The 25,812-nt window shown below is 41.2% G+C and overlaps 1 pseudogene and 1 gene segment (V, D, J or C); both read left to right on the top strand.

The window, feature by feature from the left end:
• The window catches only part of LOC104850051, a 100,200-nt gene that overhangs the window by 48,847 nt on the left and 25,541 nt on the right, over positions 1 to 25,812 (top strand).
• Positions 20,109 to 20,561, top strand: LOC104863307 (annotated as a pseudogene).

Here is a 25,812-nt window from a genome sequence, read left to right as displayed (position 1 = left end):
TCATTGAAAATGTTCTTTGTAATACTAGTCAGTCAGCACATGGTAGGGTTTCTATAGAAAAGGGATGTTACCCACCACATCTTCAAATTCTTGTTTCACCCCTTAAATCAATGCAGCACTTATTTCTAAACAGATACCAAAAGAACAAGATATGAGGACCTAGTTCTATGACACCATCCATCTTGCTACCCTTCCCTGCCCTACTGCAGCTCAGTTCTCATTGCAAAGCCTCATTTCTAGAATCAGCAGTTGGACTGGTCCTGGGGCGACTATGCAAAGGAACCAGCAAATAAAGAAGCAAATTGCATGGGCAGTGGATTGAGAAAGTGGCTGATATAAACCCAGAGCCAACAAAATCGTTACAGACCAAGTATTTATAGGACAAGACAGACATAGAAATTACATTAGAAGTTCTGAGATCTAGTTTAGAAGCTCACAAATGACAAACCTCTAGGTGATATGCAGAGGAGCTTTACTTTTAAACCAAAAATAGATTTAAATGACTTGAGCTTTACAGAAATGGTAGCCCAGCTACATTAATCAACAAGCCTAGTAAAATAAAAAATCAAGAAAACACAAAAATAAAAATTAACAAAAGAACAGAGATAAAGGGAGGGTGGGACATGCAGAAAGAGAGAAATATGAAGAGAAAGTGTATATTTTTAGACTCATTTCTTATTATTTATAACCAAAAATTTGTCTGAGCTCCTACATCCCTTCTATTCCTGAAGCTGTTAAATAACTAAGCAAACACTTGAGATCCAGATTCCACCCTTTGCCTGGGCCAAAGAGACAGAAGACAGAACAGGAACTCACTCTGTGTAGAACACTGTGGACCTTAATTTCAGCAAGGATCCAAGAGAACCTACCTAAGGACAATAAAATCCAAAGAGATAATAGAAACTGTCCTTCCCACACCTACAAGAAACTGAACAGATAACTCTTGGAAAATTGGGAAATGGAGAGAAAAACAGATTTGCTCGGGAGTCATGGCTACAAACTAATGCTGTCAAAGATTTTTTTCCAACATGCCTGCCTGCTTCAGGGAGCTTTAGAACTTGCCAACCTTGCAATTGGCTGAAGATGGCCTATGGATGAGGAGCCAAATGAGAGCCTCTCTAGAGTGGGGCACTGCCATCTGAATCCTCAACAATCCACACAAATAGTGTTTGAAGGGCCATAGACAAGGGGCCGCACACAAGTCAGAGATTCCTCAAAAACAGAGAGCTAGAGTAGGGATGGAAACAATGGAAATAGCAGAGAGCAAAGGGCTCTATCCAGACTCCAGATTTGGAACTTGTGGAAGCACATCGAAGAAATCAATTAGAAACTTCACATTATGTAAAAAGTCCTGGAGACTTAAAAGGAAACTAAGATGTTATTAATCAACTGTAAAAAACTGACATCTCAGTGTATTTTACATCCAACATAACTTGTTCATTTGAGTGGAAACTTCAATATCAGGCAGTTATATATTGATAGAATGTGTTTTAATCATTTCTTAGTATGATCTCTAAATCTATTTTTATCCAATGGATACTGTTATATGGCCATTATTTAATTTTTAAAACTTTATTTCAACATAACTATGCTAAGAAAAATAAAGTCACAGTGGTTAATAAAATGCAATTTAAATTATCCTGCAAAATTTCAATCAAAAGCTTGGTATGCGGTTGAAGATTGTAAGTTGATTTTTCATGTATCTAGTTGATTTTTCATCTATCAAAAATGTATAAGGCCATGGATTTTGCTTGGTGGTTCTGTTACCTGCCTCACAAGCACAAGGTCCAGAGTTCGATCCCGAAAACCAAAAAAAAAAAAAGGTATAAAAGTTCTTAAATTCTTAAAATCTGATTCAAATTTTACCTAGCATAACTGTGATATATTAATATACTCAGCCAAGCTGTCAGTCGTTTGAGAAACTTCCTAATTCCCAAGGTCAAGATATGAAAGCTGACTCATATTCAACTTTTAAATTGTTACATCAGCTGCATCTTTTTTCAGCTTTATAACTATACTTTGTGACTGTCCCAATGAGCTGAAAGGTGTTTTGTTTCATTTCAATGACTACTGCTTATTTGTGTTAAGCAGATGAAGAACAGGACCTTTAATGTCAGACAGGTAAGTATACCAACTCCCCAAAGTTACACAGAAAACAAATGCAACCAGAAGATAACAACAGTCTTTTATTCATGTTGAAAGCAAATATAAAAGAATTCTAAGTTCAAGAGCAAGGTTCCAAGTTTGATCCCAGTACCAAAAACAAACAAACAAAAAAAGAATTCCAAGGGGAAAAAATGAGAACCAAGACCTGTCATGTAAAGGTACAAGATCCCAATGATGAACGTAACTGTACTGTATACCTAAAATGTACCAATAAACTCAATGAGGAAGAAAAAAAGAATTCTAAGTTATGCACCTTACCAAGAACCAACTTTTTGCTGTGACTGTCCTTGGGCTGCTAAGAAAGCACAACAGACTTGTGGATGGACAAAAGCCCAACAGATGTTGCTCAAGAAAATGTCAGTCATCGATTCTAATTACTCCTAATCATGAAAAGACTATATTTAGTCATATAAAAATTTTTGCCATATAGAATTTACATTTAAACTAAGGAATATTGCTGCCCAATATCTATGAAAAAAGAAAGTATATATGAGCAGAATTTTTAGTGACCGTTCAGAGAACCATAATATCAAATTATACCCTCTTCATTCCCAATTAGATCTCAAAAGAATTCTCTCCTTGCAAATGTTTAGATTAATGTGTGTGTGTGTACGTGGAGTATGTGCATACATATGTGTGAATACACTTACAGATCTACATAAACATACAGATGCATATTTTGATGCATATATCTATATGGAGATAAGTATGACAGGATATTTGAAAATTGTAAAAACTGGCTTCCAAGAATTTTATATTCATTACATTAGGTATAATTATTTTTACATTTTCCTCTTGGCTTCACCAAGTTTATAAGATCTGTAGGTGAGACGAATCTTTATCTTTGCCAAGGTTTTTTGCACTTGACTGCTTTCACAGAGTTTATCTGCTAGGTCTGGGAAAACGCTTCCTCTAACATTTGTATCTAGTATTATAATACTTCACATTCTTGGAAAAGGTGGTAGGAGCTCTTGGCTAGATCCAGTCCATGCTGTTTATGGTAGAAAACCACAAGATCAATACTTGTGGGATAGGAATTGTTTCTTCCTCCTCAGAGGCCAAGAATTTGTTAAGCAAGGAGCCCTCTGCCCCAGCACTGGCTGAGGATAACACACAACTGCACCTCTGGGGTCTCTGGTGCTATGTTATGGGCACAGCCATGTGTATCTTGTCCTCAAAAATTCACACTTTCACAGTAGGAGTCATCACTCACGCTGCACACAGAGTGGACCCTATCTCTATGGGGTTCCTCCAGATACACAGATGGTCTTACTCACCTGAGCCAGAAACAGGCTCCTACCCTGCCCTTCACTCTTTCCACTCTAATGCACCCACCAGGGCATTTGCATATTACCCCAGGGAGGACCTTCCTGTACCACTGAGATAAAAGCTCAGCTCTATCCTAGCCTTGACTGTGACTTCAGCTTCTCAGAATGAGGCTTCCTGCCCAGCTCCTGGGGCTGCTGATGCTCTGGATCCCTGGTAAGGACAGGGGAGACCAGGAAGGGAAATGGGGGGAGGGTGAGCTTCCTGTCCCTCCTGCTGCACCCACATGTTCTCTGCACACCTGAGTTATTATGCCTCATCCTTTAGAATGGGGAATATGCTCATTAGCTCTTTGAGGGAACAAGATTAGAAACAAAGATTTTTGGCCTGATGTCACTGTCACATGGAAAAAGAGGGATGATACAAGTGAATTCTAGAGATTTCTTCATGCAAATGCTGGATCCTAACTTAAAATCAAGTATTTTTAGTATATTAATCAAAATAACAACAGAAAATTTAGCCTTGTGCTGTTTTCTTCTTATTTTAGGATCCACTGGAGATGTGGTGCTGACCCAGACCCCACACACTCTGTCCATCACCCCTGGAGAGTCAGCCTCCATCTCCTGCACAGCCAGTCAGAGCCTCGTACACAGTGATGGAAACACTTATTTGCACTGGATGGTACTCAAGCCAGGCCAGGCTCCAAGAAGCCTGATTTACCTAGTTTCCAATCGGCATTCAGGCATCCCAGACAGGTTCAGTGGCAGTGGGGCAGGCACAGAGTTCACACTCAAAATCAGCAGGGTGGAGCCTGACGATGCTGGAGTTTATTACTGTTACCAAGATACACATGATCCTCCCACAATGATACAGCCCCGAACACAAACCTCCCTGCCTGGGGAGGCCCAGCTGCCCTCTGTGCTGTGTCTGGGGAGCAGCACTGCAGAGTCTGAGTCCCTGTGAGAGGAAGAGGTTGAGGAACTCAGAACAAGTTACAGCTGAGGCCTCTGCCCAGGACTGAGAATGAGAAAGACAGCAGAGCAGCCAGGACCTGTGCTCGGGTGAGGACTCTGGCACAGGAAGAGAGGGATGTAACTGACTTCTACAGGTTTTTGTGGACCTTGCGAATTCTATGTTATTCTGAAGTTTCATATAAATAAATCACAGGCATACAATAAATGAGTAAGCCTGAAATGATTAGACGAAAATAGCTTAAGATTTGTGCTTCAACTTGCACGTCTCTGTTATCATGTCAGGAGCCCCTGGGGATATGCTGTCAATGCCTCATCCACTCAGCCTGTCTCGCACCTCTAGAGAGCTGGCCCCATCTCAGGAAGAAGCACAGACTTGAAGAGATCTCTTCTGGGCTTTCAAAACATTCTGATGCCGTGGCCTGGTTCATGGTGAAGTGTGCATGATGTAGAGCTCTCAGTCTTTACCAACTCCATGATTAGTCAAGATCCCACCCTAAAGAAACTCAAGTCATTTCACACCTTTCTGATCCATCAAGCAGACACAAGAAGCCTTACAAAGTGTGACTCCACCATTATCATACAAAAAGGATGACTTGAGAGAATTTGAAGTCAGCTTCACTTGCTGATATGAGTATCCACAACCCAGTAATATAAATATGATGGAAATGAGGCAGGAAAATTCTCAGAAAAGTCCTCACAGCAGTTAAGAGTAATTGGACCAGGACTATGTGGCCAAGTTCACCTCTATTCTCCATTATGAATGACCAAATCATACTAGTGTTTATACTCCACAAAGATTTGGTTTCTAATCTTCTGCATGCAACCAAGAGCTGAAACCTAATAGTTCCAGGATTAAACAGTGTGCTCCCCACCCACCTCCCACCCTGAAACAGCTGGGAAATCTCAAGAAGCTGTGTTTCTTCCTTTTGTGAAAATTCTCCAAGACCACCTTTACCAAAGTTAAAATCAGGAGGAGAGGAAATACAGACTTTGAGTCCAGGGAATATTGATAGTTATTATACTATTGTTGGCTTATGGGTAGGCTTACAAAGTAAATATTACAACGTTTCATGAGACTTCTATCCAGTGAGTATGTGCCTACCTTTTAGGGCTCTTGACCTGGTGGTGTCTGTGGTAAAACATAGGTGGATTCTGGTCCGGTTTTAAAGTCAGAACAAATAAGTTATCAGACTGTACATGAAATGAGAGAAACACATAAAATCAAATATAGCCATACATTTTGTCCTGAGCCACTAGAGAATTTGCAATGATATCTTAAGCAGGAAGGTATGAAGAAGCAATACTGGGCGGCAGGTGGAAATGAGGACTAAGAGTCACACACTGGAATTCTGAGATGACACTTGACCTCCTACCAGCAGTGTCCCTCGGATAGACAGAAGCGCAAGTTTGGGGATTCAAGGTGAAGTCACCTGGTGATGATGAAGGCAGACTGGGCCTCACAGGTAACCCACAACTCTGATATCAGAGAATATCAGCACTGGATCCTAAGAAAAGAAGCTGCCGCTTGGGAGAGAGAAAGAGGAGGGGCAGATTTCAGAGCCAAGACAATGTTTCAGCAATGTCTTTTCAGTTCACAGATGTTAACTTAAAATGTTAAATGAAAATTAAAATGTCATATAGGGCTGATTGTAATTAAATGATCCAAACACTGTTTCTCCTGTGGAATCACAGCTGTTCCCCAGGCAGGTGAAAGATTTAGAGGGTAATTTTTATACAGTGAGCACTTGCTGCTCCCTACTGGTCATTCTTATGCACTGCAAATTCCAGGGACGTCTCGGACTTCTTTAAACATACTGAAATATTGTATCCCCCGTGCTGTGATCCAGCTTAGCGACTACAGAAGTACATCCAGTATCTCAGAGTATTGAACATCTGGAAAGCTTGACAACTCACATGTACCATTATTCCCATTTTACTGTTTGGAAGCAGACTCACAAAGGACATTGTGGTGCAAGGCCATTTTCTTTCTTCACCAGGCTTGATTCCCGGTGCTCTTCCATCATTTAAATCAAGCCTCATACCCACCCCATCCTCAGGCAATTGCAGCACTCAAGCCATTCAGTACATTATAACAACTCTACTCTCTGCACTCTGACATTACAGGCTTCAGACTCTGCTCTCATCCTGACCACGGACTTCAACTAGTGACAAAAACTTGCACAACAAAAGACACAAAATCAAATAAATGTTCAAATACTAAATAGCCACAATATACAACAGTCCCTAGTGACATTTCTTTTGTTTGGGCTTTTTTTTCTTTTTTTTTTTGTACTGGGGATCCAACTCAAGACCTTGTGCTTGCAAGACAGGAGGCGGGGCCACTGAGCTAAATCCCAGGCGCTACTGACATTTCTTTATTCAAAAGATTGATCTTTTTTTTTTACTTAAAACTCTGATTTTTTATAAAGATATTTTTCTTGCATTAATTTTGATATTTTAAAATATTCTATTGAGATATTATGCACCTGTGCTAATGAATATTCCCTCCTCCTTAAATTTTTCACCCAAGGGTAGTGCCTCATTCCCTTACCCTAGACTGGCCCAAGGATTAAGAACACCAAGAGGAGGAAAAATTTTTGCCTACCTTAGACTTAAGTCTTTGCTCTGAGAGGGAAACTGGGCTGCGAACAGTGCAAACCACAGGGGAAGCTGCAGGGCTCCAGCTACAGCCCATGGTGAGAAACTCCCATTGTGCAAGTCTCCTCCCTCTATGTCTGTCCAGCGTCCTTTGGAAAAGAGGATCCAGCCTCTGACCAGGAGCCAGAGTCATCTTGGGGACAAAATTTGAGCTTAATAAGGAAAGAGTGGTGGCACTGGGTGGGTAGTGAAGAGGCAAGAGGTTTTGAAGGGAAAAGGAGACCAGCACAAGCAGTGATCAGACAGGAGGCCCAGGGTAGATGCTGGGAGGAAAGGAGGCTTAGTATGAAACCCAGTAAGGCAGTAGGAAGGGAGTATACCAGATCAGTCTGTAGCCACTTGAGGAGCTCCAGACCCAATTCAGAAGTTGCAGGGATAGTTCAATATTACAGTACCTGCTTAGCATGTGTGAGGCCCTGGATTTTTATCCCCACGACAGTAAAATGAAATCAAACACAACGTGGAAAAAAAAATCCCATGTGCATCCCCAATTAGACCAGTCTCTTCTGAATCCTTAGATGGAGAATTGGGAATCAGGGCTTTTCAAAGTTCTTCATGACATTCCAAACACGGTAGCCTAGAATGGAAACCACACTCAGGACCATGACAATGAGCTTCAAAGTGTATTGGGATACCTTTGAATAGTTCAGTGAGGACATCCATTTCACTTGCTTTTTTGATCTGGGCTTTTTAAGAGATTATACCCAAATAATTGGGGAAACCCATTGCTCATCGATCACCTATCTGCAAATTTGCTTCCAGTGCAACTGGATCCGACCAACAAAATTAGCATTTGTAAGAACTTACTACATGTCTGGGTACAATACTAAATAATTTATATATGCTATTTTACTTATGTCTCACCGCAGCCTTCTAGTAGAGACGTACTTATTTCCATGATATAGAGGAGAAACTGAGGCTCAGGCAAAATTCAGGAATTTCCCTAATGTCACACAACTGGTAAGATGCAGAGTCAAGATTCTGTGCCTGTCTCTGAGTCGGTTCCCCATCAACCATAACATGACCCTTCCAGCTAAAGAGAAAAGTGCCATCATCCACCACATAGGACTGTTAGGCTTCTGGTTGCTAATTAAGACATCACCATGTGGATTGACCTTAGCATGACTCCATTCCTCTCTGAAACAGCATCAAGATACTCATGAGCCTGAAAGTCTAAGGTGAGTCCTTGACTCTGGCATAGCCACCAGGGCTGACTCCTAGAAGGTCACTCTCTACAGCCACTGGACTCCAAGCCATATGCAAGTCTCCTCCTCTGATGTTCCCTACGCATGGTCTATTTTTACAAGAAAGAGTCCCTATAAACTGTTTTCATACTTTCTGATGCATTCTTGTTTAGAATCTTACCTAATCCACCACTTATCAGCTCTTATGCAATTGCCCAAGACAGAAATTAGCTTCAACTTTTACACTAGGAAAATCTTCAGCGACACTTAGGAAGTGGATATGCAGTATGTAACTTAATCTTTTCTCTTCTTCTTTTGGTTTCCAGGAATCTCACAGCTAGACTTTGTTCTAATGCAAATTATTTATCTTTTTAGGTGAGGTTCACTGGAGTACAATTTACATATAATAAAAATCATCTTCAGTACATATTTCTACAAGTTTTGGCAAGTTCATAGCTATGTATCAAAAATCATATTTAAGATGTAAGACTGATCCACCTCCCTTGACAATTCCTAGGGCCCTTCATGTCCACCTTCCCTCATCCCAGAGAGACATGAACCACAGTGTCACTGCACCTTGATGAAGGCTCCATGTCCCAGATACGCAATATGCGTATTTCTTGTGAGGAGGGACATTACAAAACTGTTCCAATTGATCTTATTCAAAGGTGAAGTGAGTTTTTTATTTCTTATTGAATTTATATTTGCTATATTTGAGTATAATGAGTTTTTCAAACCTGTGACCAAATCCTGAGAAAACAAATTAAAGGGGGAAAGATATATATTGGCTCAGAGTTTTAGAAGTTCAGTTCATCCAGTCACATGTCTTTATGTCTGAACCATGTCAGAAGGACAGGGTACCAGGAGGCTGCTCACCTCATGGCATCTAGGAAGGAGCGTGAAGAGCCAGAGAAGAAGTGGCCAGGGACTGGATATGGTTCCCAGGGTCATACACCTCTAGTCCCTTCTTATTTCCATCACTTCCCAATAATGCCATCAAATTATGATCCATCAATGGATCAATCTACTTGATAAAGCTACAGCCCGCATTATGCAATCACTTTTCCAAAATCCCATCAGCTACTAAACCTTCAGCACAGGAAGCCTTTCGGGGGCCATATTATATCCAACCCATAACACCTGTTGTTCACATTCTGTAAATATAATAAGTATACGTAAGTTTATCAGTGCTATCCCAGTATACATCTACTTACATCTGTGTTCTTGTTGGTTCTGTTTTGTACTTCCCTGATGATTAGAGAATAGACTATCTTTTCATATATCAAGTGGTCTGTTTAGAGAAATGTTTATTCACATCATTTGCCTACTTTTTAATGAGGTTATTCATTTTTCCAGTATTGAGTTACATGAGTTTGTATATACTTAGATATTAATTATGTATTAGGTACCTGGGATGAAAACTTTCTCTCAATCTGAAGGTTGCCTTTTAATCTGGTTGATTATTTCTGTTGCTATTCATAAATTGTTTTGGTTTGCTGTAATCTCATTTTTTAATTTTGCTTTTATAACCTGAACTTCTAGGGTGATATCCAAAGCATCATTACCAAGACCAAGGTGAAGGAGACTTCTGTTTTCTTCTGGAAGTTTTGGAGGGTTTTTTTGGTTGGCATGGTTTCTTCTGGAATTTTTATGATTTCAGGTCTTCTGAAAGTTTTATGGTTTTGAGTCTCACATGTAAGTCTTTTATCCATTCTGTGTATGGTGTAAGACTTCAATTTCATTCTTCTACATGAGGAAATCTACTTTTCCCAGCACCACGTATTGAAGTGAACAACTTTTACTCATTGCATCTTCTTTTATCTGCATCAAAACTTAATTACAAATGTGTTGCATTATATATGGGCTCATTATTCTGCTCATTGGTATATGTGTTTGTGTACTGAACAATAATGCACTGTTTTGATCACTATAGACCTTGTAGTATAATTGAAATCAGTAAGTGGGGTCAATAAATACACTTTTTATCTCCTTTCCCCCAACTCTCCCCTCTCCTCCTTTCCCTTAATCCCCTTCCCCATCTCCAAAAGTCTGCCTCTCTGTTTCCTATTATCTCTTTATTTTACTCTTTAACTGATTTATAGTTAGTGACAGTTAACCCTCTGCATCTCACTTATTTAACATTATAGTCTGAAGACTGCAGAAGATCATCAAGAAGATCATACACTGGATAAAGAAGATGTGGTTTTTTATATAAAATGGAGTACTATTCAGCCACAAAGAAGGGCTAGAGACATTTACAGCTAAGTGGATGCACCTTGAGGACATACTGTTAAGTGAAATTAATAGGACACACGTGTAAATACCAAATAGTGTATCTGGTGTGAAAAACTAAAAGTGTAAATAAGGATCAAAATGTATAATTGATATTGTGTAATAGGAAGAAAAGGTCTAAAGGAGTAGGGGAAGTGGATGGGGGAAAATGAGAAAAGGAAAAACATGGAAACAAAACCTTTGTAAATAGAGAAGGGTGAAGGGTGTGAAGGGAGGGCAGGGGAATGGGGAAAAAATAAGAACCAAGATACATCATGTAAAGGTACAAGATCCCAATGATAAATATAACTGTATTGTGTACCTAAACTGTACCAGTAAACTTAATGGGAAAAAAAAAGATTATGCACCCTGACCAAGTGGGATTCATCCCAGGGATGCAAGGATGGTTCAACATACACAAATCAATAAATGTAATGCACTATATTAATACAGCAAAGGACAAAAAACATCTCAATAGATGCAGAAAAAGCATTTGATGAAATTCTATATGCACTTATGATAAAAACTTCAAAAAACTGGGATAGATGGTCTCTACCTCAATCTAATATAAGCCTTTTATGAAAAGCCAACTGAGGGGAGGGGTATGGGGAAAAAACAAGAACCAAGTTATATCATGTAAAGGTACAAGGTTCCAATGATAAATGTAACTGTATTGTTTGCTTTAAATGTACCAATAAACAATAAACAATGGGGAAAAAAAAGAAAAGCCAACAGCCAATAGACTAAATGGTCAATAACTGAAATCCTTCACACTAAAATCAGGAACAAGACAAGAAAGTCCACCATCACCACTCCTGTTCGATATAGTTTTGGAAACATTGGCCACAGCAATTAGACAAGGGAAAGAAGTAAAAGGAAAAAGATAGGAAATGAAGAAGTCTAATTGTCACTATTTGCAGACGACATGATACTTTATAAAAAAAGACTCAATGAACTCCACCAAAAGTCTTCTAGACTTCATAACCAAATTCAGTAAAGTAGCTAGGTACAAGGGCAACACCCAAAAATAATAGCTTTTCTGTACACAAAAAAACAGACTCACTGAGAAATGGAGCAATCAATTCCTTTCACAACAGCAACCAAAAAATTGAAATACCTAGAAATCAACCTAACAAGAGAAATCAAAGACTCATTCTTTTTTACAGATGACTCAAATTCATCCTCCTTTGGGGCTAAATAATACTCCATTTTGAATATATACCACATTTTCCTCATTGGTTGATGGGAATCTCACCTGTTTCCACAATTTGGCTACTGTGAATTGTGCTGCTATAAGCATTAGTATGCATGTTTCACTACAGTACGATAACTAAGTCTCCAGGAATAAATGCAGGAGAGCAATATCTGAATCAAAGAGAATTGCTATCTTTAATTTTTTGAGGAATTACCATATGGATTTCTGTACTACTTTACATCTAACCATTCTTTTACACCCATAATCTTGCCAGAACTTGTTTTTTTGGTGGGATTTTTTGTTTTGTTTGTTAGCTTTTTGAGACAGGGTCTCACTTTATAGTTCAGGTTAGTCCTGAACTCATTACATAGCTCAGGCTGGCCTTGAAATCAATCCTCCTGCTTCTGCCTCCCAAGTGCTGGGACTACAGTTGTGAGCCACCATGCCCGGCTTTGTGTTCTTGATGATAGCCATTCTAACTGGCATAGATGGACTTTCAGTATTGTTTTTATTTGCATTTTTCTAATAGCTAAAGATGGTTAACATTTTGCATTTATTTATTGGCCATTCATTTTTCAGAGAAGTATCCATCCATTTCATTGGCTTTTGTTTGTTTGTTTGTTTGTTTGTTTTTTGGTACCAAGGATAGAAATCAGGACCTTGTACTTGAGAGGCAGGTGCAGTGCCACTGAGCTAAATCCCCAGTCCCTGGCCCATTTTTTGATCGGACCATTTGAGATCTATGTTTTTGTGTTCTTTATATTATTATAGATATTAGTCTTCTACCAGACTAGCTGGCAAAGATATTTTCCCATTCTGTAGTTTGTTTCTTCACTAGTTTGTTGTTTCCTTTGCTGTGCAAGAGCTTTTCAATTGAATATAACCCTATTTATTAGTTCTTGATATTATTTTATGTGCTACTGCAGTTCTGCTCAAAAAGATCTTGTCTATGCTAATGGCAAATGACACAGGTCAACTAATTGCTAAGTATTTTCCCTATTTCATTGTTCTGGAGCATAATTACTTGTGTGCCCATGGCTTTGCCTGCATCCTTGCAGGCCACTCCAACCACTCAGATTTTGTACACAGGCCTTTCCTGGGAGAATTCAGCTGCATCAGGCAGTCAGGGCAGCAAGACGGTGTCACAGACTCAGGTACTCATATGCCTGTTGTTCTAAGACTCTGGTGATGAATTTAATCACTGTTATCTTGTTAGAGTAATATCTGTATTAGAATTGAACAAATAATTTTAAGTTCTAGTGGAAAATAATTACTATTTCCAACATAGATCCACTTACGTGTTAACTCATATTATTGTTAGAAAGTGCATCTTTTTTTTTGCAGTATCAGGAATCGAACTCAGGACCTTGCACTTACAATGATGTCTGAAGTTTTTTTTAGTTTCCTGTACTTTATAACCAGACCACCACTTGGGAAGGGAAAAATTTCAAGATATATTGAAAGAGCTTTTGCTAATAGCAAAATACTTGGAGACAATTTTGGTGTTTATCATTAGTGGGATGACTGATTGGATTGAACATTTTAAAAATAAAGCAAAAGAGCAAGGCTGGTGAGCAGTCTTCCGTGGAAGTTTCAGTGCACGAGCTTGGCCAGCAGAAGGCAGAAAGTCCTCACTTCTTAGTAAACCAACCTTCCAAATCTCCCACCTGCCCAGGGAGAGCTGTGATTCTATATGTAAACAATGTTGAATCGTTCAATTTTTAAAACTCAGCCCTAAAAGAATATTTCCTCTTCATTTAGCATTTTAAGTCTACATCTGAACACTAGGAAGCCATTCTTAAAATATTGCCTTGGCCCTGGGACACCCTTCTCTCTTGGTTCCGCTCTTACCTTGGTAGCCATTCCTTTCAGCCTAACCTCCTTTGCACTTCTGCACACTGAGTTACTTACTGAGCCCCAGACTGCCTTCCAGGGCTTACACTCATTCCCTAGAGGTCTCATACTGGACCTCAAATTTCACCCCATAGTTCAGGTGCTTTACTGGACTGCAGAATCCCACATATGAATCTGCCTCATGGGCATTGCCAGCTGAAGGTCTGACAACACCTCAAAATCATCCAATCATTTCTAAAGCCCATCAACTACCAAATCTTCAATAAAAGGAGACCTTCTGGGAACATATCCAGCCCACAATCCCTGTTGTTCAAATTCAAATAGTGTCCTAATTATACATAAATTTCTTGGTGGCACCAATGTAGGAGAAATATAACTTCCAACCTGCTAGATGTCAGATGTGCTGAGTTCACACCCCCTGAAATCAAAGAATGAATTCCAAAGGACAAAGGAGGTTAAGAGTAGGAATGGTTTATTAAGAGATGGTTCCTAAGAGAAGGGAGGGATCCTGGAAGTGGGTTGCCAGGGAGGCCCTTTGTCAGGGATAATTTATACAGCAGTCATAATGTGGGTACAATGTGGGTCAAACTACAATCAACCTATAGGATCTTAAGCATAGTCACTCAGCTAATGCTGATCCAATAGGGAAGTGAGTCGTGCCACCAGGGCACATGGAAAGAACAAAGACATTTGGCAGGAGAGATGGGTCCAGATGCTCTGGTCCCCCACATGGATGACTGGGTCCAGTTCTATCTAGACGACTTTACTGGACCAGGTGATACGAATCACAATACAGTCTCAAGTTACTGTTCATCCCTCGGGCAGGCATGTAAGCCTGGTCACTGCCTTTATCTTGAGGCCTGGCCTTCAACAGATGCACCTCAAGCCACAGTTGTAATAAATTCTTATCCTCTGCACTGACTTTCTCAAGGGCCTAGTCCTGCTGGATTGCCTGTTAATTTCTATCTTACTTCTCTACTTATAACAGCATACCACTATACGTTTATTTGACAAAAACAACACCACCCCATGATTTTCTCTGTATCACACCCAAGATGTCTGGGTTCCTGTTGATTTTCTTTGTAGTTTTTAGATGGTTATGGATGATAAATATGCTTTCATGTATGTGTTCATCATCATTTGTAAGCTTTCTTTAGAGAAAAATTTATTCACATTGTTTACCCATTTTAATCAGTTTATTTGTTTTTCTAATGTTCAGTTACTGATATGCTTTGATACTAGTCATATGTAACATATATGGTTTACAAATATTTCTCCAAAACTGTAGATTGCCTTTTAATTTTATAGATTCTTTTATTTGTCATACATAATTTTTTTAAGTTTGGTGTAATCCACTTTTAAATTTTGTCTTTGTAGCCTGAGCTTTTAGTGTGATAACCAATGTTACATCTTTTATACATATTGTAGATGGTGTAAGAGTCCAATTTCATTCTTTGGCATATGGAAAATTTTCCAAACACCACTTATGAAAGAGATTGGCCTTTCTCCACTGTGTCTCCTTGACACCTTGTCAAAAGTTAGTTGACCATAAATATGTTGTCTTATTTCTGCCCTATTTTGTTCATCGGTCTGTTTTCATGTCAATACTCTGCTGTTTTGCTTACTATGACTTAGTAATAAAATTAAAATCCATAAATGTGACACCACAACTGTGTTTCCTTCTCAGTATTGCTGTGGCTCATGTTTTGAGGTTTCATGTAAATTTTAGAATTGTTTTATATTTTGTGAAGAATGCCCTTAGGATTTCATTCAGACTGTTTGAATATATATAATGCTCTAACTAGTATAAGCACGTAGCAATGTCAAGTCTTCCACTCCATAAATATGGTATATCTGCTCATTTTTTCGTTCATTTCTTCTTCAACTTCTTTGACTAGAGTTTTAGTTTACAGTGTACAAACCTTTGTTTGATTTCTTTGGTTAATTCTTACTAAGTATTTTATTCTTTTCTATAATACCATTACTAGAATTTTATTTTAGATTGTTTTTTAACAAGTTGTCATTTATGTACAGAAATGCAACTGGATGTTGTATGTTGATTTTATGGAATACTAATTATTTCTATTGTATCAATAGCATTTGTTTAAACCTGTTTCCTTCAACTTGAATGAAAGCACATAGTTGATATATTTTTCTTTTGATAACAGCCATTATGAATGTGATGGAATAGAATCTCAATATACTTCTTTTTTTCTTCTTCTTTTTTTGGTGCTGGGGATCAAACTCAGGACCTTGGGCTTGCGAGGCAGGCATGGTGCCACTGAGCTAAAGTTCCAGCTCTGCAGCTGATTTCTTTTTCAGTTGATTGGTTGGTCTGATAAGATGCAAGAAATTAAGTCAAGAAAAATGTTTTTACTTATTACTATTTGCTTCCTGGACTTAAGTATGCTCTGTTTTGGAGAAAGTGTCATGAGCTGATTGAAAGAATGTGTATTTCTTCATAGGTTGAATGAAATATTCTGTACATGTCTGTTACATCCATCTGATCTATACTGACATTGAACCCTGATGTTTCTTTGTGGGTTGTTTTGTTTTGTTTTGGTCTGAAAGATCTATCTATTGGTAAGAATAGGATACTGAAGTTACTCACTACTATTGGATTTCAGCCTAGAACTTCCTTTAAATCCTACAGTGTTTGTCCAATAAATGTGGGTTCTCAAAAAGTTTGAAACATATTTATTTATGATTGTTGTATCTTCATGATGGATTGCTTTCTATATCAATCTGTGGTGGCTTTATCTTTTCAAACTAACTTATAACTGAAATGTTTTGTCAGAAATCTGTTTTGTTTGCTTGCTTTCGGATTCCATTAATTTGAAATCTAATTCTCTAACATTCAGTTTTCAGTCTGTGTATGTCACTGTAGTGAGGTGGATTTCTTGCATTGCAGCAAAGAGATGAATCTTATTTTAATCCAATTGCTAGTCTAAATCTTTCTCAAACAATTTAAATTCAGCATTATTACAGAAAAGTGTGTGCTAGTTCCTGTTATTTTGTTGTTTTTCTTCTGGTTATTTTGAATTATCTATATTGTTTTTCTTTCCTCCTTATTCATTTCAGAAGTTTTTTCATTTACTGAATTAGTCATGTTTCATTCTTTCCTAATTCTCATTTGCATTTCTACCGTTCTAGAAAGATTATTATTTTCTGAATATATGTATCACTGACATAACAATCTGCCACATCTTTAGCCTGAAAACCAACGATGGTGAGAGTGAAGGCTGTCCCAAAACCACTGCCCATGAATCAGTTAGGGACCCAGGCACCCCGGTGCATGCATGGTAAATAAGTGCTTTAGGAGCTTGTCCTTATTTCTGCTGTTACTAGGCTATGGCAATGCTAATGCTCTGACTGGACTTGCAGCTCATAGTGATGCTCTCTGCTAGGACAGCAGCCAGGGAGTCTGGAGACTGGATCATTACAATGCCTTCTTTGGCAGCTGTAATCAGAAATAAACAATGGTCACCCATAACAACACGCACCTTGTCATACACATTGAAATTTGTCATTTAAAATGCACTTTCAAATGATATCATAAATCTAATGGTATCACAATCAGGTAAATGTTGGAAACTGTTATGTTTTCGACTACAATTTTAATTTTTTTCAGGTATAACATAGATATTTCTTTTAAAGGATTACAGTGTTTAAATTTCTACCAGAGACCCAGAGTGATGGGGATAAGATGACCTGAGTCTGGGACACCATCTTGCTGCCCCCCCACCTCTGCCAGATGCAGCTCAGTTCTCACTGCAAAGATCTCCTTTATAAAATATCGGCAACTGGGCTCAGCACAGAGGGCACATACAAAGTAATCGACAAGTGAGGAAGCACACTGCATGGGCAGTGGGCTGGGAAAGTATCTAAAAATCAAGAGCCAAAAATAGCATCACACAAAGTATCCTTGTGTGACTAGGAAATATACAGATGTCACCTTAGAAGTAAGATCAACTTAGAAGCAGTACAACAGAAAGCTTTTTTTCCTGTATGTTTGTGCTAGTTTTAGTTTCCATTTCTACTAAATCAAGAATCCATCTTTCTGTAGCCCCACCTCCTCTTTGGGTCAGTTATCTTTTGCTTTTTCTTCCTTGCAAATAAAGCATCTTCCTTTCTTAAACTCTGTCCATCTATTTCTTTATTGGTGTGGAGTTTATGATCCTTTGCTTATCTTTGCTTATCCCAGCGGTGCTCATCCTGATGCAACAAAAATAAACCTTTGTTCCTTTAACTTATGACCAATATGTAGGTAAACAGAGAACAAAATATAATGAATTGTATTATTGGAATCCATAATACCTATTGTATCATTCTTGGCCTTTTAAGCAGTTTACATAATAAATAATAATTAAAAGTTTTACTTTGTCATCCTCACATTCATCTATCCAGGTCAGAATGTGCCTTTCTTCTTGCGTGCCCATGATCCACTGGCCACTATGGTGAAAAGCGGGCAGATGCTGGCCATATTTTAAAGACAAAACAAGTAAGGGTGGGGATTTAGCTCAGCGGTTCGGTGGCCTGCCTTGCAAGGGCAAGGACCCGAGTTCAATCCCCTGTACCAAAAAACAAAACAAAACCAAAAAATAATAATAATAAGCTTTGCTTATGATTGTGAGAGCAAAGTAAAATCCAGGACAACTTCTACACATGTTTGGATCTGAGCAATTTGAGATGAGGTCTTCTAAGATGGGGATGGCTGAGGGGAAGCAACAGAACTTTTGAGTGAAACACTCTAGAATTCTAAATACCACCAGACTGCAATAACTCTAAGGCAGGGATAATGGAGTTCAGGGAAGCAGTCTGAGCTGGAGGAGAAAATTTTGGGATATGGGGTGTGATCCCCAGGCAATGAGTATAAATAAAATAGATGAGAGCAGTTGACTCAATACACAGTGGTCAAAGAGAAAAGGAAAAACTCAACAAAGTAGACACAGGATTGGCCATCAAGTTAGAAACTGAACTGAAAGGGAAGGATATTGCAGACTCAACACAATGTTTGTAGAATGACTTTTCCATTCACAAAGGTAAAATTAAAATGTTGAATGTAATGTAAAGAGAAATTTATTTAAGACTGGTTATTATTAAGTGGCCCAATACTCTTTCACTTGCAGATTCATGTCTCTCCCTGGGCAGACAGAGGAACTGAAAAGGTTACTTTTCAAAAGTGAGCTCTTACTTCTCTCTACTGGTCAAATTCATGCACTGCAAGCTCCATGGAAGATTGCCACTTTCTAAATATCTTGAAATATCTTGCCTGCTGCACTGTGATCTAGTTCAATAACTGCAGAACTGCTTTCAGTATCTCAAAGTCCTGAAGCTGTGAAGAATTTGAAATCTCGTCTGTCCCATTATTTTAATTCTATATATAGGAAACAGGCTCAAACAAAACACTGTCCTGCAAAGTCATTTGTTTAGTTCATCAGCTTGATTCCTTGTGCTCTTCCCATCATCCAAACCCACTTTCCCACCCGTCTCGGGGCTCAGCCAAGTACAGCACACAAGCCATTCTGCACATTACAGCAAGTCTAGTGTCTTGCACTCTGGTGATCTTGCATTACTCTGGTGAACAGCTTACAATGCTGTTCTCAACTTGTGAAGTCACCACACTTAGTGGCAGAAACACAAGAAAATACACTGAATCAAAAAAAAATCTTTCAAATACTGTACTGCTAGAACATAAAAAAGTCCTTACTTTATTTGCAACATAGATACTGTTTTACTTAAAATGCTACATTTTTACTTAGAAAATTCTACAAAGTTATTTAAATTGTTTTACACCGAAGTGTTTTTACCGATTTGATTTTTAAAATGTTGCACAGAAATATTATTCATCTGAATAACCCATATATGCTATTTTATTTACCCCTCGGTAACTTTATAAGAGATAAAGACAACATTTATAGAATTAGAAATTGGGACTTGGGAAAGTTAAATAATTTACCTAAACTGACACACAATTTATTGAATGTGGAGTCAGGATTCCAGTGATATTTCCTGGACCTATCTTCCGTTCATCATAACACACCTCCACCACCTGGGAGGAAACCTGCTGGCCAGACACAGCCACGGCCCCGCTTACAGAAGGGCTAGGTTTCTGATTGCAGTTATTTTCCAGTTTGGCTCTAGGTGCTCCAAGAACACATTATACAAGGTTTTGATCATCCGAAACTTGCTGGGGTTTGTTGTGGTACCAAGTATAAGATGATCTTGGTAAATGTCTCCCAGATGTTGGTTGTTAGAGTATTCTAGAAATGTTGACTTACCAAGTGTGATCAAAAGCCACAGTGGATGCTTAAATTCTTTAAAATTTATTACAGGAAAGGTCACAATACTATTAATCCCCAAAGGACTTTTCTGATGCCAAGACACAACTCCCCAAACCAACAATTTAAAGGAGGAGAAGTTTATCTGGCTCCTGGTTTCAGTCCACTGCCAGGTAGCTCCAAGGAAGAAACAGCATGGCCAGGAAGCAGAAAGTAAAGAAAGGAGTCAGGGACAACATCATCGGCCCTAAGGATGGAAATGGCGAGCCAATACCAGGGCATCCAGCAACTCTTGCAAGCTGAGAAGTGCACAGCAGAGAAGGTGGTGGATGCCAGGAAGAGGAGGCCTGGAGGCTGAAGCAGGCAAAGGAGGAGGTGCAGGCGGAGGAGGAGCAGACCGCGGCGAGCAGGAGCAGGAGTTCCAGAGCAGGTGGCAGGCCACTGTGGGCTCCTGGGGAACCTGTTGGCTGAAGTGGAGCAGGCTACACGGCGCCAGGTACGGGGCATACACAGCTCCCAGGAGAGGAACCCGGAGTGCATCCTGACCCAGCTTCTTGGCCCGGTCTGCAATGTAAGGCCCCTGCTGCACCCCAACCACCGGATTAGTGCTGGGGATCCAGCACAGGGTCTGACTTCTCATGCAAGTTGTCTGCCTTACAGAAGTCTCCCAAACCTAAATGACTTCCCTTGCTGGCCATGTACAAGGCCCTGAGTTCAGTTCTCAATACTGAAAAATTCATTTCCCACCATGATCTTTCTCTCGTTTCCATTCTGTGGAAATGCTAGGAAGCAGGATTCAAAACTCCTCTGTGAAATTTATAAATATCCTGGTCACACTTGGATCTCCTTGTTCTTTAACCCTCACTGGGACCTTCTAGAGTGAGCCAAGTTACTCTCACCTAACACTTCCGTAAACTTGTAGCATGGAGAAGTGGGGATGTGGAAAGCACCTGACTTCGGAGTCTGGAAGATTCGAGTTTCTCTCCCAACCCTGCCACTTGCTGGCTGAGCAGCTGGGACAAGCTGCTCAACCGGGAGCCTCAGTGTTCTCTTCTGTGAAACTTAAATAATGTCTCCCTGGTGAGGCTGGCACAATGGGTTAGGAATTATCCTGTAAAGAGCTTATCATGGTTCCTGGGAGTAGTTGAGATTCAATAAGTGGGAAACCCAGATATTATGACCATCCTCTGTCCACCTGCCAAAACCTAAATACTGGTGTTTCTTGATTTTTCTCAGAGCTCTCCAGTTTTGTTCACTCTGTGACCCCCGTAATTCTCCAAAGAGTTTGTTCTTCCCCGCTCTTTTCCCCCAAAGACCTTATGAGCCCTGGAAAGATGAATCGAGACCTCACGTGGTCCCTCTATTCCAGTTCCAGGCAGATATTGCATCTCTTAGCTTCTCTTTTTGTCTCTCTTAAGCTGGTCTTTATTGGGTTTCCTCATTTTTCTATTTCCCCCGAAAGCCGCCAGATGCTCCCTGGTCTCTGAATCTGAAATGGTGCTGTACCCCCCATGTGTGTGGTCTTCCTTTCTGCATTATCAACATATTGTTTTCCCTTTATAATAATAAAAATGTGTCAGTAAAATGATTGGGCAAATCAAAAAAATTTTTCTTTAAAAAGGGAGCCAGGGAAGGAGACACACCCAGTGGTCACACCCTCAGTGACCTTCCTCTTACTATCAGGCCCTACCTCCTAATAGCACAGTTAGCTCTGAATTCATTCACAGATTAATCCACTAATGAAAATAGTGCCTCCATGATCTAATCACCTCCCAAAAGCCCCATCTCTGAACACATGAACCTTTAGGGGGACAATCTAGATATACATTGTAACATTCTGTCCCTGGATCCCAAAAGACTCATGTTCATCTCATTGCAAAATGCAGTTAGTCCATCTCTAAAAGTCATGAGTCCTGGTAGTCTTAGCACTACTGAAAAGTCTAAGTCTGAAGTCTCCTCTAAGATTCAAAGCTAACTCCTAACCAGGAGCCCCTGCAAAACTTAAAACCGAAAGTTAAACACTGCCAACACACAATGGCACAGGGTAAATATTCCCATTCCAAAAGGAAGAAATAGGGGGATAGCAAGGCATAGAACCAGGACCAGGGATTTAGCTCAGTGGTACTGCACCTGTCTCACAAGCACAAGGACCTGAGTTCAATCCCCAGCACCAAAAACTAAATAAATTAAATAAAATAAAAATAAAGAGATTTTCCTATAGGAATTTGGGCTGGGGATTTAGCTGAGTGGTACTGCACCTGCCTTGCAAGTGCAAGGTCCTGAGTTCGATCCCAGGTACTGCAAAAAAAAAAAAAAAAAAAAAAAAAAAAGAAATGGAACCAAAGTAAGACCAAAAGCCATCAGGGTAAACATTAGGCACTGTGGCTCCATGTCCAATACCTAGGCAAGTTGTAGTTGAAATGTACACTCCAAGGGGCTTGGGCAGCCCTGCCCCTACTGCATTTTTAGTTTCAATCCTTGTGGTCTATTTCTTGAGGTGGCTCCACTCACTGCTTGTGTTTTTCTCAGCAGACGTTCCACACTGCTGGCTTCCTCAGTTTCCTGGGGTCGCCACTGCACTCTCAACTTCATCTCACAACTTCAGGTACCGCCCTCTTAGGACCACACTGCCTGGCCTCCCAGGCCTTGTAAAATCTGTGTAGAAAACTCTATAATCTCTTAACCTCTATATTCTGCATACCTGTAAAACTGGCACTATGTGGATGAAGCCAAGGTCTGATGCTAGCCTGAGCAGTAGCCAGCCCCGCTTGGATCTTGGCTGCAGTGGCCTCTGCATGAATAGATGACTGAGCTCAGGCAAATATTTTCCTGTGTAGCCTGTTAATGAGCAAGGCACACTGGGCTTTTTTTTTTTTTAACCCATACAAACATTTAATCTATCTCTGCCCAGGTGCAGTGGGTGAGAGGGACATACAGAGAGCTCTAGGAATGGGAGGGTGGCTCTGGTGGGATGACAGTGCCCTAGAGGTCATGGGATAAGGAGGCCTCCAGAAGGCAAGGCCATGAGCCAGGGAGGTTATTTTGGGAGCAGCCACCCCAAGGCAAGCTGGGCTGCCTGGAGGCCAGAGCAGGCCTCCTGCAAAATCTATTGCTGAAACATGTGTGGATGGCCAAAAGGATAACTTCAAGGGCTTCCTGAGGACCTCAGAGAAGGATCTTGAGGGGCAGGGCTGGGTTACTGTGGCCCCCACTTGAGTCAGGCTCACACTAGAACCCAAGGAGGAAAGCATTGCCAGGGCTGTGCTTGTTGGGCAGAGATGGTAACTGCACCAGTCAACTGATTTAAATTAAAAAATAATAAAAATAACAATATGAAAGAAAAAGATAACCCCTGTCTCAAACAAGCCCATGACACTACTCTGCCCCACATGTGGACCAGGGACCAGAGGCTGGAAACGGGGAAAGGGCAAGGGCCATGGCAGCGGCAAGATCCAGGCTGGCCTCAGCATCTGTCCCACCTGTCATTTGTTACCCAGGTGCACAGGATTAGCTTTCAGGTTTATTGCCCTTTTCGCAAATGGCCTAGAGTGGCGGGGGGCAGTGTCATGGCTTGGTCTTGGTGTCCTCCTGGATATCCCAAATTACCAGGTGCACATAGGTACTGGCATCCTCCCTGAAGCTGTGCCTGTCCACATTGCCCTCAATGATCTGTCTAAGGCAGTTAGCTCTGAGTTTCCAGAAAGAGTGCTTGTAGGGGTGGCCTGGATGGTGTGGGGAGAGCATGGCTATGTCTGCCACAGTTCTACAGATGACCTTCAGCAGGTCACTCACCAGGCTGTGTGTGATGAACATGGTGTTGGCACTAAACATGCTTTACCTGCACAATCTACAGTATGATGCTCATGTCCTGGAGATCATCCTCTGTCATCCTGGAGAACCTGGTGGTGTAGTCCCCAGTCTTGTTCTCAAGCTTGATAAGGGTGCCATACACCACTTTGGTACCAGTGTCCACCACCATAACACAGGTCAGTTCCAGGCCATACATAATGTAAGAGGGCTTGCAGCTAAGGGCATAGATCCTTGTGTGGGTGTCTTTCTCAAAGGTGCTCATGCAGTCCTCAGTGTTCTCCTTCTGGCCATCTTGTACATGTCGCAGCTAGAGATTCTGCAGGAGGGATCCTTGGGATTCTCCTCAGCTGTGAAGATAAGAGTACCACCTATCCTCACAGGGTGGGAGAAGGGGTGGCTATTCTTGAGCTGCTCCTGGGGAAGCATGTGTCCCTGAGTCAGCTGTACAGGGTGGCCCCTTTCTGTCCTCCACCTGGCGGCTTCTGGACCAACTGCACGAGAAGCTGGTCTTGGCAGCCATCTTTCCCCCAGCACCACTGTAAAGGACCCAGTCCTACCATTGGGTTTGCTGATGCTGGTCACAGCACTAGAGACGAGCCCCCTCTGCTTCATGAGTGTTCACAGTGACATTTGGGTAGATATTCTTGCAGGAGCTGTAATAGTAGGCTTCTTTCGTGATGGCCTGCTGGTTGGATGGGCACACCCACAGGCACTCAATGAACAGGCTGAGACAGCATTGGTAAGTGGCAGTGCAGATCTTGCCCCAAAACTCTTTTAGGATAATGGGTTTCTTTAAACTTTGTATATGGACTGTTTGCAATGTGCTTGGGGTGAGGGGTGGTCTTGGATGCCATCCCTGATGGTGTGCAGGTCTCCAGCATGGGCTTCTGGGCTCAGGGTCATGGGGTGCTTGGCTGCTGCTGGATGAAAGGGTCCTCTGGGCACCTGTGGGGGCTGTGGTTAGGTGGGGATGGGGCACATGTGTGAGATATAGACAGAGGCAGATTTCTCTAGCTGTTGCAGGGCAGCCCATAGTCAGCTGGCCAACTCCCTCTGTACTTGGTGGGTCCATGGGTGGCACATTTCCTGTGCCATGGAAGCCAAGCTGAGAGCACTGCCAAGCCCCTCCTAGGGGCCTCTGCCTCCTTACTTTGCTCTGCAAAATATATGAGATTCTCTTCTGCTCCAGAAACAGAGTGGTCAGGCCTATGTGCACTTTTTGCTCTTCTTGTCCTTGGGAGACTGCCGTGCCTGCAGGCCTTGTCCTCTGTCTTCACACCAGTGGACTTATTGAAGATCTGCAGGAACTCCTCCATGGAGCCCAAAAGTCCACTTCCTTCTCCAGGACCAAGTAGTCCACATCCTCCTCCTCTGCCACCTCCCCCGACCCTGAGGAGGTAGAGGAAGAGGATGAGCAGGAAGATGATGAGGCCATGGTATGCTGGTGGTAGGAAGCTAGGGAGTGAAGGTAGAGGTAGGCAACAGGGAGGCCTTGAGCCACTCGGACAGCTGCATTTTGGAGAAGACCAGGCTGGAGTCCAAGTTTCAGTCCGACTCCAGGTCCAAGCTGAGGATGGGGAGGGTAAGGGACCAGATCCATGGTGTCGCAGGAGCCCATTCTGGTTCTTCATCTTTATTATCATCCCTAAAAGACTGAGTATGGCTCAGGCTCCTGTTCTTCAGCTTGGGAACTTCCCGGGAGGCTCCCTTGTCCAATGAGCAGGACTTGGGCTCCCCACCTTCCCAGCCTGAGCCTTTCTGCCACCTTTCCTCTCTGGCAGCTACTGGGGGCTGGGACAAGCCTCTCAGACCCGGGACTGTAGTGAACATGGAAGCAGCTAGGGGAAATCCCCATGCTGCAGGTAGCAGGCAAGATAAGAAACGCAGCTTGAGTGTTAGCTTGGAGTGGTTTGGAGTGATTAGGTTTGCAGTGAGATCATACTAAGTGTGTTAAGGGTGTGACAAGCTAGAGTGAAGTCATTACAACCTGCTTGGAGTGATAGCAATGTGTGAAACGTGTGATAATGATAAGAAGAGGTATAAAAGACCCCAGGAACAGACCAACATCGTCCGCCCTTGACGACCCGTCAAGTGGACCCGCCGAAGCTCTGCCCGAGAAGCAGACACTCTGCCAGAGACGCTCTCCCGTTCGA

The sequence above is a fragment of the Fukomys damarensis genome, unplaced genomic scaffold (genome assembly GCF_012274545.1).
Source record: "Fukomys damarensis isolate Sample0158 unplaced genomic scaffold, DMR_v1.0_HiC HiC_scaffold_2, whole genome shotgun sequence".
Taxonomy (NCBI): Eukaryota; Metazoa; Chordata; class Mammalia; order Rodentia; family Bathyergidae; genus Fukomys; species Fukomys damarensis.
The sequence above is the reverse complement of the archived record's forward strand: the minus strand, read 5'-3'. Positions and strand labels throughout refer to the sequence as shown.